This window comes from Micropterus dolomieu, linkage group LG19 (genome assembly GCF_021292245.1).
Source record: "Micropterus dolomieu isolate WLL.071019.BEF.003 ecotype Adirondacks linkage group LG19, ASM2129224v1, whole genome shotgun sequence".
Lineage (NCBI taxonomy): Eukaryota > Metazoa > Chordata > Actinopteri > Centrarchiformes > Centrarchidae > Micropterus > Micropterus dolomieu.
Window position 1 is genome coordinate 6,448,538 of NC_060168.1, and position 10,517 is coordinate 6,459,054.

Sequence of the window (10,517 nt, forward strand, 5' to 3'; positions counted from 1 at the left end):
TTCTATGATACCCATATTTTGTAAACACATTTTGGACCTCAATGTTATTGCTAGCATCATTCATTAAATCATCAATAATCAACAAATTGTTTTTATCAACAGGCAACAATGTATCATCGCATAAAGACGATGGCAAGCCTTCAACGAAATTCACATTTCTAGTTTTCGATAACTGGTCATACAATGGTTGCCAACACAAATAAATGTATACAACATTTTCAGACTATTTTGAAATGAACTTTTCAGCATTTTCAATCAACATTTTCACAAAATATGTTTTACCGCTGTTTGAAGGACCTGACACACTTAGACTAAAAGGGTGTTTTAGTCTAAAATCAAAGTCAACAGTCTCTCTACCAGCCATTTCAAAAACCGTATGGTAAAGTTCTCAGATCAGGAAAAACTCTGCGTTTCGTGTACGACTTGAAATCTTTTGGCAATTGTTTTGTTTTTTAGTCCGAAAACGTTTTTATTTCTCACTATAGTGTCTGATTTTGTCATCACGTGTCATGGCGTCTCGTCATAATTCACAAACTTGTGTTTAAGATCAATCAGGGTGTCTGGAGTGACGACTGATGCGTTATGAGAAGTTAATGTTACGCCTTTGTATTTTAGTAGAGATCAAGAGGTGAATTTGTGCATTAGGTATACTTTGTCAATAAAAGCAAACCAGGCAGTAGTGATGTGCGGATCGATCCTAAAGTATCGATATTTCTGATACCAACGTTTCCTGCTCCAGGATCGATACTCATATAAAAGGATCGATATCTAAACTCAGTCCTTTGGAGTGAGTGTGTGTTTTATTATAAGTATCTTACTGTCACCAGCATGGTCTAATTATACCTGGTTCATAGGAACTACATTTCCGTCCGCCTGTCAAAGTCATGCTTGCGCTACGGCTCTGTGACGGAGATTCTTCTTAGAAGTGAGTCGCTTTAGCCCTTTACATTTCCCGCAACTGAATACTGACTCTGGCTGACTGTAGAAACAGTCACGTCTGGCTGTATTTAGCTGTGGATGTAATAATGACACTGTGTGTGATGTGTGAGCAAAGACAGTGAAATACTTTGGCAATACCGCAAACTTCGTTAAACATCTGAGATTAAGTCAAAATAATAGGATGATGTTATGAAGCGGCAGTTCTGAGCAGGATATTTTTATTAGGCTATAATTAAAGAATATGACAGTAGTTTGATGTCTTGTCATTATGCAGCTATTATTTTGAATTGGTAAGGCTACAGCCTACTCCTTATTTCTCTCATAAATACAGAAACGGGAGAGGTCACATTAAACTAGAAATAAAATATGTAAGGCAAGGCAAGTTTATTTGTATAGCACATTTCAACAACAAAGTAATTCAAAGTGCTTTAGATAAAACATAAAAGCAACAGGGAAATTGAAAAAATACACATTAAAATATAATAAAAGTAAAAAGTATTGGTATCGGCAATACCAGCCTGGGTATTACTTGGTATAGGATCGGATAGGAATTAAGTGGTATCGCACATCACTACTATGTAGCCTTTCGTGTTTGAGAATTGTATTTCAAGCAAATAGGAGGCTTTTTAGTAGATTTTAACAAAACTACCGTCACCGCTATGCATCATGGGATTTCTGAGGGACGGCCTTTAAGCTGATAGGCTATAAGGTTCTCAAATTCCAATGGAAGCGAACAGCAGAACATCACGTTGCTTTTACACCTGTATGGCAGTAGGGGGTGGTAAAGACCTGTGGGGGTGCAGAACAGTGCATCAGCTGGGCAGAGTTGATTCGTTTTGAGTCTATCTTATCAGTTGTAATTACATTTGTATTTCACTGCATGAGAAATTAATGTGTGGCTTGACAGCATGTGAAAAATGTCAGTTGCGTGAGTCTCACAAGACAGCTTTTTACCTGACGAGAAATATCGTCATGATTTAATCTTTCGTGGTATGTGGTACCGCTGCTCATAGCTTCTCATGGATGTTTATGTGATTTTACAATGTTGCTTCTTTTTTTTTTTTTTACAAATAATTACAGATAGTTTACATGTTATTTATTCACAAAATATTTTATAACAATATTAACAATATTACAATTTATTAATATTATATATATATATATATATATATAGATAAATATAACAAATATTACTATGACAGTGTATATGTGAATATGCACAAACAATGTCTACATTACATTTACAAGATTTCAACGTTTATAGATCTCCTTGGCTATTTGCAAGTTAAGAATCTCAGGAATCCATCCATATAATCCAAGCTAGAGCCACACTGGTCTCTGCTTAACCTTATATTTTTCTTGAGATTTTCCCACTTCTTGGATACCTGTTGGGGGGGAAAACTTACACTGTAAATTTTCACCTAAACTGACCCTCTGACCCTTATCTCTCTCTCTCTCTCTCTCTCGCCTGCCATTCACCGGTCTTGTGCAGAGTTTAGCTTGCATGCCGTGCTGCCATCAACTGCATGCACGTCGCGGTTACTCAAGGGTCTATTTCAAGTATCCGGCTATTTAAAAATTATATAATAATCTTTGTGTGATTCATCAACGGTGATAAATTATCCGATCCGAAGTCCCGCGAGCTGCGGGCAACTTGGCACAACACCAGTGAAGCTGGGGCTCCGCTCCATCTCTTCAGCAAGTGTTCCTCTTCTGCCACTTGGCTACGCCATAGACTGTATGAACGCTACGCTTACACATGCGCACTGACGACCCAGGGTTGGGGTTACAATTTTGGATTTATTCATGCACTTTAAAAACATTTATTGAAAGTTTTTTTCTTTTTACATGTTCATTTATAGTATTAAACTTTGAAATGTATATTGTAATAGGCTGTATATTAACGTATTGGGAGAAAACTGGTAGTTCTATGTAATCACTGGAATCACTAGACAAAACAAAAGTTAACTAGAACTGCAAGCAGTTGTAAGCGGGGTGCAAGCCTCCCGGCGCCAGCCACCCTCCTCACGAGTTGGCCCGCGTTGAATAAACGAGTCTGAAATTAAAGGGACTTGCGGTTATGGAGATGTCAAATGAATGTATGTCTCTGGGAGGATTAATTGATATACGAATAATAGCGCCACGTAGAGGCCGATTGACACCAAATTTCACACAGCCCCTCGTGAGGTCAAGACAGATAAGGTCACCGAGTTTGGTGTAGATCGGACATTGCAAACCTAAGATATGACATCACATCCTGTTTTTAGCTTTTTTTTCGCAAATGTTTGTTAGCTTATAATTGGGACATTTTTTGTCGGATCAAAATTTCCGCTCCAAACTTTCATCAGCTTGGTCTGTGCCAAGTTTGGTGCCGATTGTACTTGCAGCTTCGGAGGAGTTAGTTAAATTGGTTTTTCATGTTTTGCGATTGAGCAAAATGAAAACGTCATCGCACAAAGGCGTGTCCTATACCATACGAATCAGCAGTATCCCCCAAATACGCAGACATAAGGTTTATGAAAGTGCTATGTAGTGGCGCGTAGTTATGAGGCAAAATGTGCTTGGTTCCAAGTCCCATAGAAATGAATGGGATTTAACAGTATTTAAGCTTAGATTATAGTGCCACCTTTAAGCCAAATTGCACCAAATTTTTCAGGTGTCATCAGGGGCCCGTGGGGAACAATTGCCCCAAATTTGGTATCATTTGGACATGTGGTTAAGGAGATATAAAATACATGTAAGTCAAGGGGAATTTTTGTGACGATTTTAATCTGCTATAACAGCGCCACCTATGGTCATATTTGGGTGAACTTTGGTCCATGGAGTCAGGTGACCATCCTAAACAATTTGGCTCAAGTTTCATATCAATCCGACTTGTGGTTAGAGAAGAACAAATATTTCGTGTCAGTGACTTAAACCAGACAGCAGAAGATTGGGCGGACCATCATATGGTGGCGACTCTTCCCATGATTGAAATGTTTTCTATTGTTTTGAGTATAGGCGTGTAGTTTAGCCATGACAGTTCTGACAGCCTGGAGGAAATATTGACACTATGGCTGGGGCAATTTATCGATGTAGTCGGTTACGAAAATATGTCGACTCGCATTTCGTGCGTCAAAGCGTCGCTGCATCCGGTGTTAGTGGGATTTCCCCGGACAAGCTCCAGTTACAAAACCGCGCCTTTGACCGTCTAAAGTTTGACAGTATTTCAGACAGACATTGGACAACGTGCTGCTCCGTGAGCTCTGAACTGAAAACAGCTTCACTGCAGCACAACTGAACATGTGAAGCGAAAGTATCCCGGAGCACTGACGGCAGCACTGCAAATCATGTTGACTTTCTGTCTCCACACGAGCACGGCACATTATCAGCACGAGTCCATTAAAATGTATTTTCTTAGTATTTCTTCAACTTCATGTTAAAATTAATTTCTGCCCCACTGCTGTCATGGTAACGTAACATTACACAGCGTGTCATCTAACGTTCGGCCGTTTAACATTATAGACGATCTGTGACTGTCTGCACAGTCTGTTAATTATTTTATTTATTTTCTTGGCCCAACACTGATGCAGAAAAACATTTAATTATCATACTGCATTACCAATATTGAAATAAATCCATGTCAGAAACATTTAAAGTTTAATGCAAAGTAGCCTAATTAATGTCTGTTATTGTGGAAATTGGATTGATTTTAAGATATGCTACTATTGTCATTATTCTAATGTGCCTCATCAGGATGATTGAATAATATATTGATTTATTGATTAGACATGTTTTTGATATTTATTTTGGATAAATTGGTATGTTAATCGAATACTAGGCAACTTTTTTTCTTTAGAATACACAAAATTAGTTGTTAGATTAATCGACTAATCGAAAAAATTATTGTTAGATTAATCAACTTGAAAAATAATCATTACGTACAGCCCTAATTGACATCCAGATATTTAATATTCCCTGACTGTACCACCCTATAAAAAGTGGCTGCAGGTGTTTCCCAGAATCCCTTGTAGAAGTCTGACCCAGGGGCTTTATTATTCGGCATTTGTAAGATGATTTCATGGAGTTCAGCCATTGAAACAGGTAAATCCAGAGTCCTGATCTGTTCATCATCTAACCTTGGCAAATCTATATTGTTCAGAAATGCATCGATGTTAGAGCTACATGGATCAATTTGCGATGTATATGTTTTTATAAAAATCTCTAAAATGTATTAGTTATTTCATGTTAATAAATAATACATTTTCTCAACTGAGTCCTCCATAGAGGAAATTGTTATTTTTCTTTATACAACTGTTATTGGTTGACTAGGAATCTGCCGGATTTATTGCCACGTTCAAAGATCTCCAAGTGTAGTCTTTGCAACAGGAATTGAATCTTTTAATGAATAATTTCATTTTATTCAAAGTTAAATTCTCCGATCGTTCAACATGTGTTCCTGTGGGTAGGCAGCATTAGGAAGCTTCTAATGTTTTAATTTTTTGTTCTAGCTTTAACTCACAAGATCTATCTTTTTTTGTATGATGAGTAGGAGATTATTTTACTTGTCATGACTGCTTTTGCTGCCTTCCAAAGAAGACACTGTGAGATTCCTGGCAGGTCATTAGTTTCCATAAAATATTGTCCACTCCTTTTTGAAATGACTAATAAAATCTAGGTCTTTAAGCAATGATGTTTTAAGTCTCCAATTTCTAGTTGGTGGTGTGAATCTTTTTTTTTCAGAGTGAAAAAGAAATCAGTGCGTGATTGCTGATAGTGATGAATGAGTGTCTGAGGTGTCTGTTTAGGTGAGAAGATGAGTGGTAGACTGGTGAAAAGAAGGTATATTCTCTAAGAGTGGGGTTGTGGGAACAAAAACATTGCAAAGACCGAAATCGCTCATGTATTGTTTAAGGGTTTCTGTTGATTTTCAAATATGGTGACTGCCTGCTGTACTGAGCCTGTCAACTGCTGCATTACATACCAGGTTGAAGTCCCCTCCTTTTATAAGAGCTGTGTCTGAGTGAGCAGAGAGTGAGGTGAAGAAAGCATGAAAAAAAGGAGAGGTCGTTAACATTCAGGCCACAGATATTGGCGATGCATAAATCAATCATTTGAATAGAAATGTTAAGAATAATAAATCGACCCTCTGGATCTACAGTGGTATTATGGTTGAAGTGTGTTTTTCTGTTTATCATAATGGTGACACCTTTGTATGAGTGAGGAAACTGTGGTGAGGTGAGTTTGGAGTTCGGCTGTATTGGATGTATTGGATAAGACAATGACAAGTAAGACAATGTCTGCTTGTAGATTATTTAGGTGGCTTAAAAATTTAATTTCTTTTCCCTTGAACCAACTCCGAGTAGCCTACATTCCAATGCAATAGTCACCTATTCTGCTTTCATGTACAGCTTTTAATGTGATGGTGAACATGCTTTGTGTGTGTCTTTGGTTCATTGTTACAGGCTTGCCAGAGGAACTCAACAAAGGAATCTCTCTTTTCGGTGGATTAGCCTACATGTTGGGATTTTTCTGTGCTACTGCATCATCCCATCGGCTAAACAGACTGTGGTGAGGTTGCGTAAATTAACTGTGGAATATTAATGACTGTGGCGTCTAGTGACGCTTCACCTGGAATCTTTTTGTTTGTTTTTTTCTTACCGCGGAGGACATCTAGTTGAATCTGAAAGATTTAATTTATTTGAATGAACATTTGATCTGCTTGGACATTGGGGTTTTGAAGGTTAAATGTGTGTGGGATATGAAAACCTGCGTGTGTCTGTGTGTGCTAGCGGTGTGCCTGACTGCTTAAAAATAGCGCAGCTGTTCAATGTATAAATAGCGGAGGAAGAGCAGCATTGACAAAATAAAGAAGTAGCGAAACAAAAACAGAGGAAAATACACATAACAGTATTGGACAGTCTAGTCAGATAACCACAGTATACTGTAGAGATGTGCACTGTATATTATAACTATTAACCTGCCACATACATCACGGAGTAATTACAGGGGAAGAGAAAAAAAGGGTGTTAATCACACAGTAATATAGTTCACCTGTTGCTGGGTTTGGTTCCTAGTAAAGTATGTATGAGCGGTGTCTCGGTCACGGTACAACTGGCCATCAAGTTTGTCCAATGCGATGACAGCTTGTGATCCATCTCCAATAACCTTCTTCCTTATCGGGAACAGGACTCTGCGTTGGTCCAGGATCTTCCATTGAAAGTGGTCACTTATGCTGAAGTTCAAACCATCTGAGCTCTCTGCCACGGCCTTTAACCAGTAGGTTACCTTCTGCTTGAAGTATTCAAACTTCACGACTAGGGGCCTGAGCGTCTGATTGCCCGGCCGCCGTCCTCCCAGGCGATGCCCCCAATGCAAGCCGATGTTCTTCACGTTGTTAACTGGGAGCTTCAGCTCCTTTATGAAGTTTTTTAATTGCATGATTTTCTGCAATTAACCGCGATTACAAATTTTTCAAATCATATAGTTATGCACAAAATTGAGTACAATAACATGTGGTTTGCAAACACTTTAAACAAATAAGGTGCTTTTTACCAGCAGTATTCCCTTTACACAGTAATAAAATATTTCTTGTAAATCTCAATTTAAACATGAGGGAGCAGCAGAAACAGCCTATCAGTAATCATAAGTAGCAAGTGTCCCTGTTAGAGTGAGGTGAAGTGGTAGCCTCACACACATGCCCACCCGCTGCCGAAGTTCAATTCAGTTTCAATTCAATTTTATTTATATAGCGCCAAATCACAACAACAGTTATCTCACAGTGCTTTTCATAAAAGAGCAGGTCTAGACCATACTCTATGATGTTATTTACAGAAGCCCAACAGTTCCCACCAAGAGCAAGCAATAGGCGACAGAGGCAAGGAAAAACTTCCTTTTAAGAGGCAGAAACCTCGAGCAGAACCATGGCTCAGGGTGGGCGGCCATCTGCCTCGACCGGTTGGGGTGAAGGAGAGAGAGGGAGAGAGAGAGAGAGGGGGAGAGAGAGAGGGATCGAAGGAGAGAGAGAGAGGGGAGGGAGGCAGCCTACACAATATACACACAGAGGCACAGACAGTAAAGGTGATGTTGCTATAGAAATATGGTACAGATATTTACAGTAGTGTTAATGATAATAATTGCAATGTTAATGATTATAATTACAGTAGGATTAGTAACAATAGTTGTAGCAGAGGGTGTCGAGCAGGAACACGGGGACAGCAGGTGACTCGCAACCACAGATCCAGACACCACGGCTCCAGAGCCAGAAACACCTGCAGGAAGTGATAGGAGGAGAGAGGAGAGGGACGAGAAAGCACAAGACTACTGGAAAGGGGAAAAGTTGAGTTAGTAACATGCAATAATGGGATGAGGTTGCATACAGAGGGAGAGAAAGTAGAGGAGAGGGGAGCTCAGTGCATCATGGGAAGTCCCCCGGCAGTCTAGGCCTATAGCAGCATAACTAAGGGATGGTTCAGGACTCACCTGAGCCAGCCCTAACTATAAGCTTTATCAAAGAGGAAAGTCTCAAGCCTACTCTTAAATGTGGAGATGGTGTCTGCCTCCTGAACCCAAACTGGAACCTGGTTCCACAGGAGAGGAGCTTGATAGCTGAACACTCTGGCTCCCATTCTACTTTTGGAGACTCTAGGAACCACAAGTAACCCTGCATTCTGGGAGCGCTATGCTCTGGTGGGGTAGTAAGGTATTATGAGCTCTTTAAGATAAGATGGTGCCTGACCATTAAGAGCTTTTATGTGAAAAGAATGATTTTAAATTCTGATGATTTTACTGGAAGCCAATGCAGAGAAGCTAAAACAGAAGAAAAGTGATCTCTTTTCCTGGTTCCTGTCAGAACTGAAGAGTCTTAACGGACTTTTTCAAGCAGCCTGATAATAAGGAATTGCAGTAATCCAGCCTAGAAGTAACAAATGGATGAACTAGTTTTTCTGCATGATTTTTAGATAGGATGTTCCTGATTTTCGCAATATTACGTTGGTGAAAAAAGGCGGTCCTTGAAATTTGCTTAATGTGAGACTTAAACGACATGTCCTGATCAAAGACCAAGATTCCTCACAGTGGTGCTGGAGGCCAGGGCGATGAAATCAAGGGAAACTATATCTTTAGATAATGCATCACGGAGGTGCTTGGGCCCCAGAACAATAACTTCAGTTTTATCTGAGTTTAACATTAGAAAATTACAGGTCATCCTGGTTTTAACATCCTGAAGGCACATTTGAAGTTTAGCTAACTGATTAGATTTGATCTGGCGTGATCGATAGATATAACTGAGTATCATCTGCATAACAATGAAAGTTTATGGAATATTTCCTGATAATATTGCCTAAAGGAAGCATATATAAAGTGAACAGGATTGGTCAGAGGACAGATCCTTGAGGAACTCCTTGACTAACTTTGGCGTGCATGGAGGACTCATCGTATCTTCATCGTACTCAACATGTACAAACTGAAATCGATCTGATAAATAGGACTTAAACCAACTTAGAGTGGTTCCTTTAATGCAAATGAAATGTTCCAGTCTCTGTAATAGGATCGATGATTTAGATTGATGGTTTAGATGAAGAAATTATTGAAGTTGGTAAAGATTGAGGGAAGCAAAACAGTCTAAACATATATCTGGTTCTACAGCTGTTTCTAAGGTTCCTGAGTTTAGAGATAAGTCGGTGCCACTTGAGGGCAGGTCATGGTGAATTTTGTTTCTAATAGTTAGAATTTTATCATTAAAGAAGCTCATGAAGTCGTAACTAGTGAGAGCTATGGGAATACTTGGCTCAATAGAGCTGTGACTCTTTGTCAGCCTGGCTACAGTGCTGAAAAGAAACCTGGGGTTGTTCCTATTTTCCTCTATTAATGACGAGTAGTACGCTGCTCTGGCATTACGGAGGGCATTCCTATAAGTTTTAAGACTATCTTGCCAAATTAAACGAGAATTTTCCACTTTGGTGGAACGCCAATTCCTCTCAAGTTTCCGCGATATTTACTTTAATTTGCGAGTTTCAGTATTATACCATGGAGCTAACCGTCTTTGTTTTGTTATTTTCTTTTTTAGAGGAGCAACAGAGTCGAGTGTCATTCGCAGCGAGCCTGCAGCACTATCAACAAGATGATCGATTTGGGAGGGACTGAAATTAGCATAGGAGTCCTCCGTTACTTTGTGACTTGATAATGAATTTAGAGCTGATGCAATCACATCCTTAAATTTAGCTACAGCACTATCAGACAGACATCTTGTATAGAAATTTTTGCCCAATGGCGTGTAGTTCAGCAATACAAACTCAAAAGTTATCAAACAGTGGTCGGATAAAGAGGGATTCTGTGGGAACACCACTAAATGTTCAATTTCAATACCATACACCAAAACAAGGTCGAGGGTGTGGTTAAAACAGTGAGTCGGTTCATGAACACTCTGAGAGAAGCCAATGGAATCTAACAGAGAGATAAACGCAGTACTGAAGCTGTCATTCTCAACGTCCACATGAATATTAAAATCCCCTACAATAATAACTTTGTCCGTTTTAAGGACTAAAGTTGACAAAAACTCTGCAAATTCAGATAAGAATTCAGAGTACGGACCAGGTGCT

At 39.3% G+C, this 10,517-nt stretch overlaps 1 protein-coding gene across 1 annotated transcript in view; it reads left to right on the plus strand.

Moving 5' to 3' along the window:
- The window catches only part of ccdc142 (coiled-coil domain containing 142), a 69,760-nt gene that overhangs the window by 35,581 nt on the left and 23,662 nt on the right, over positions 1-10,517 (plus strand). The window lies entirely within an intron of this gene.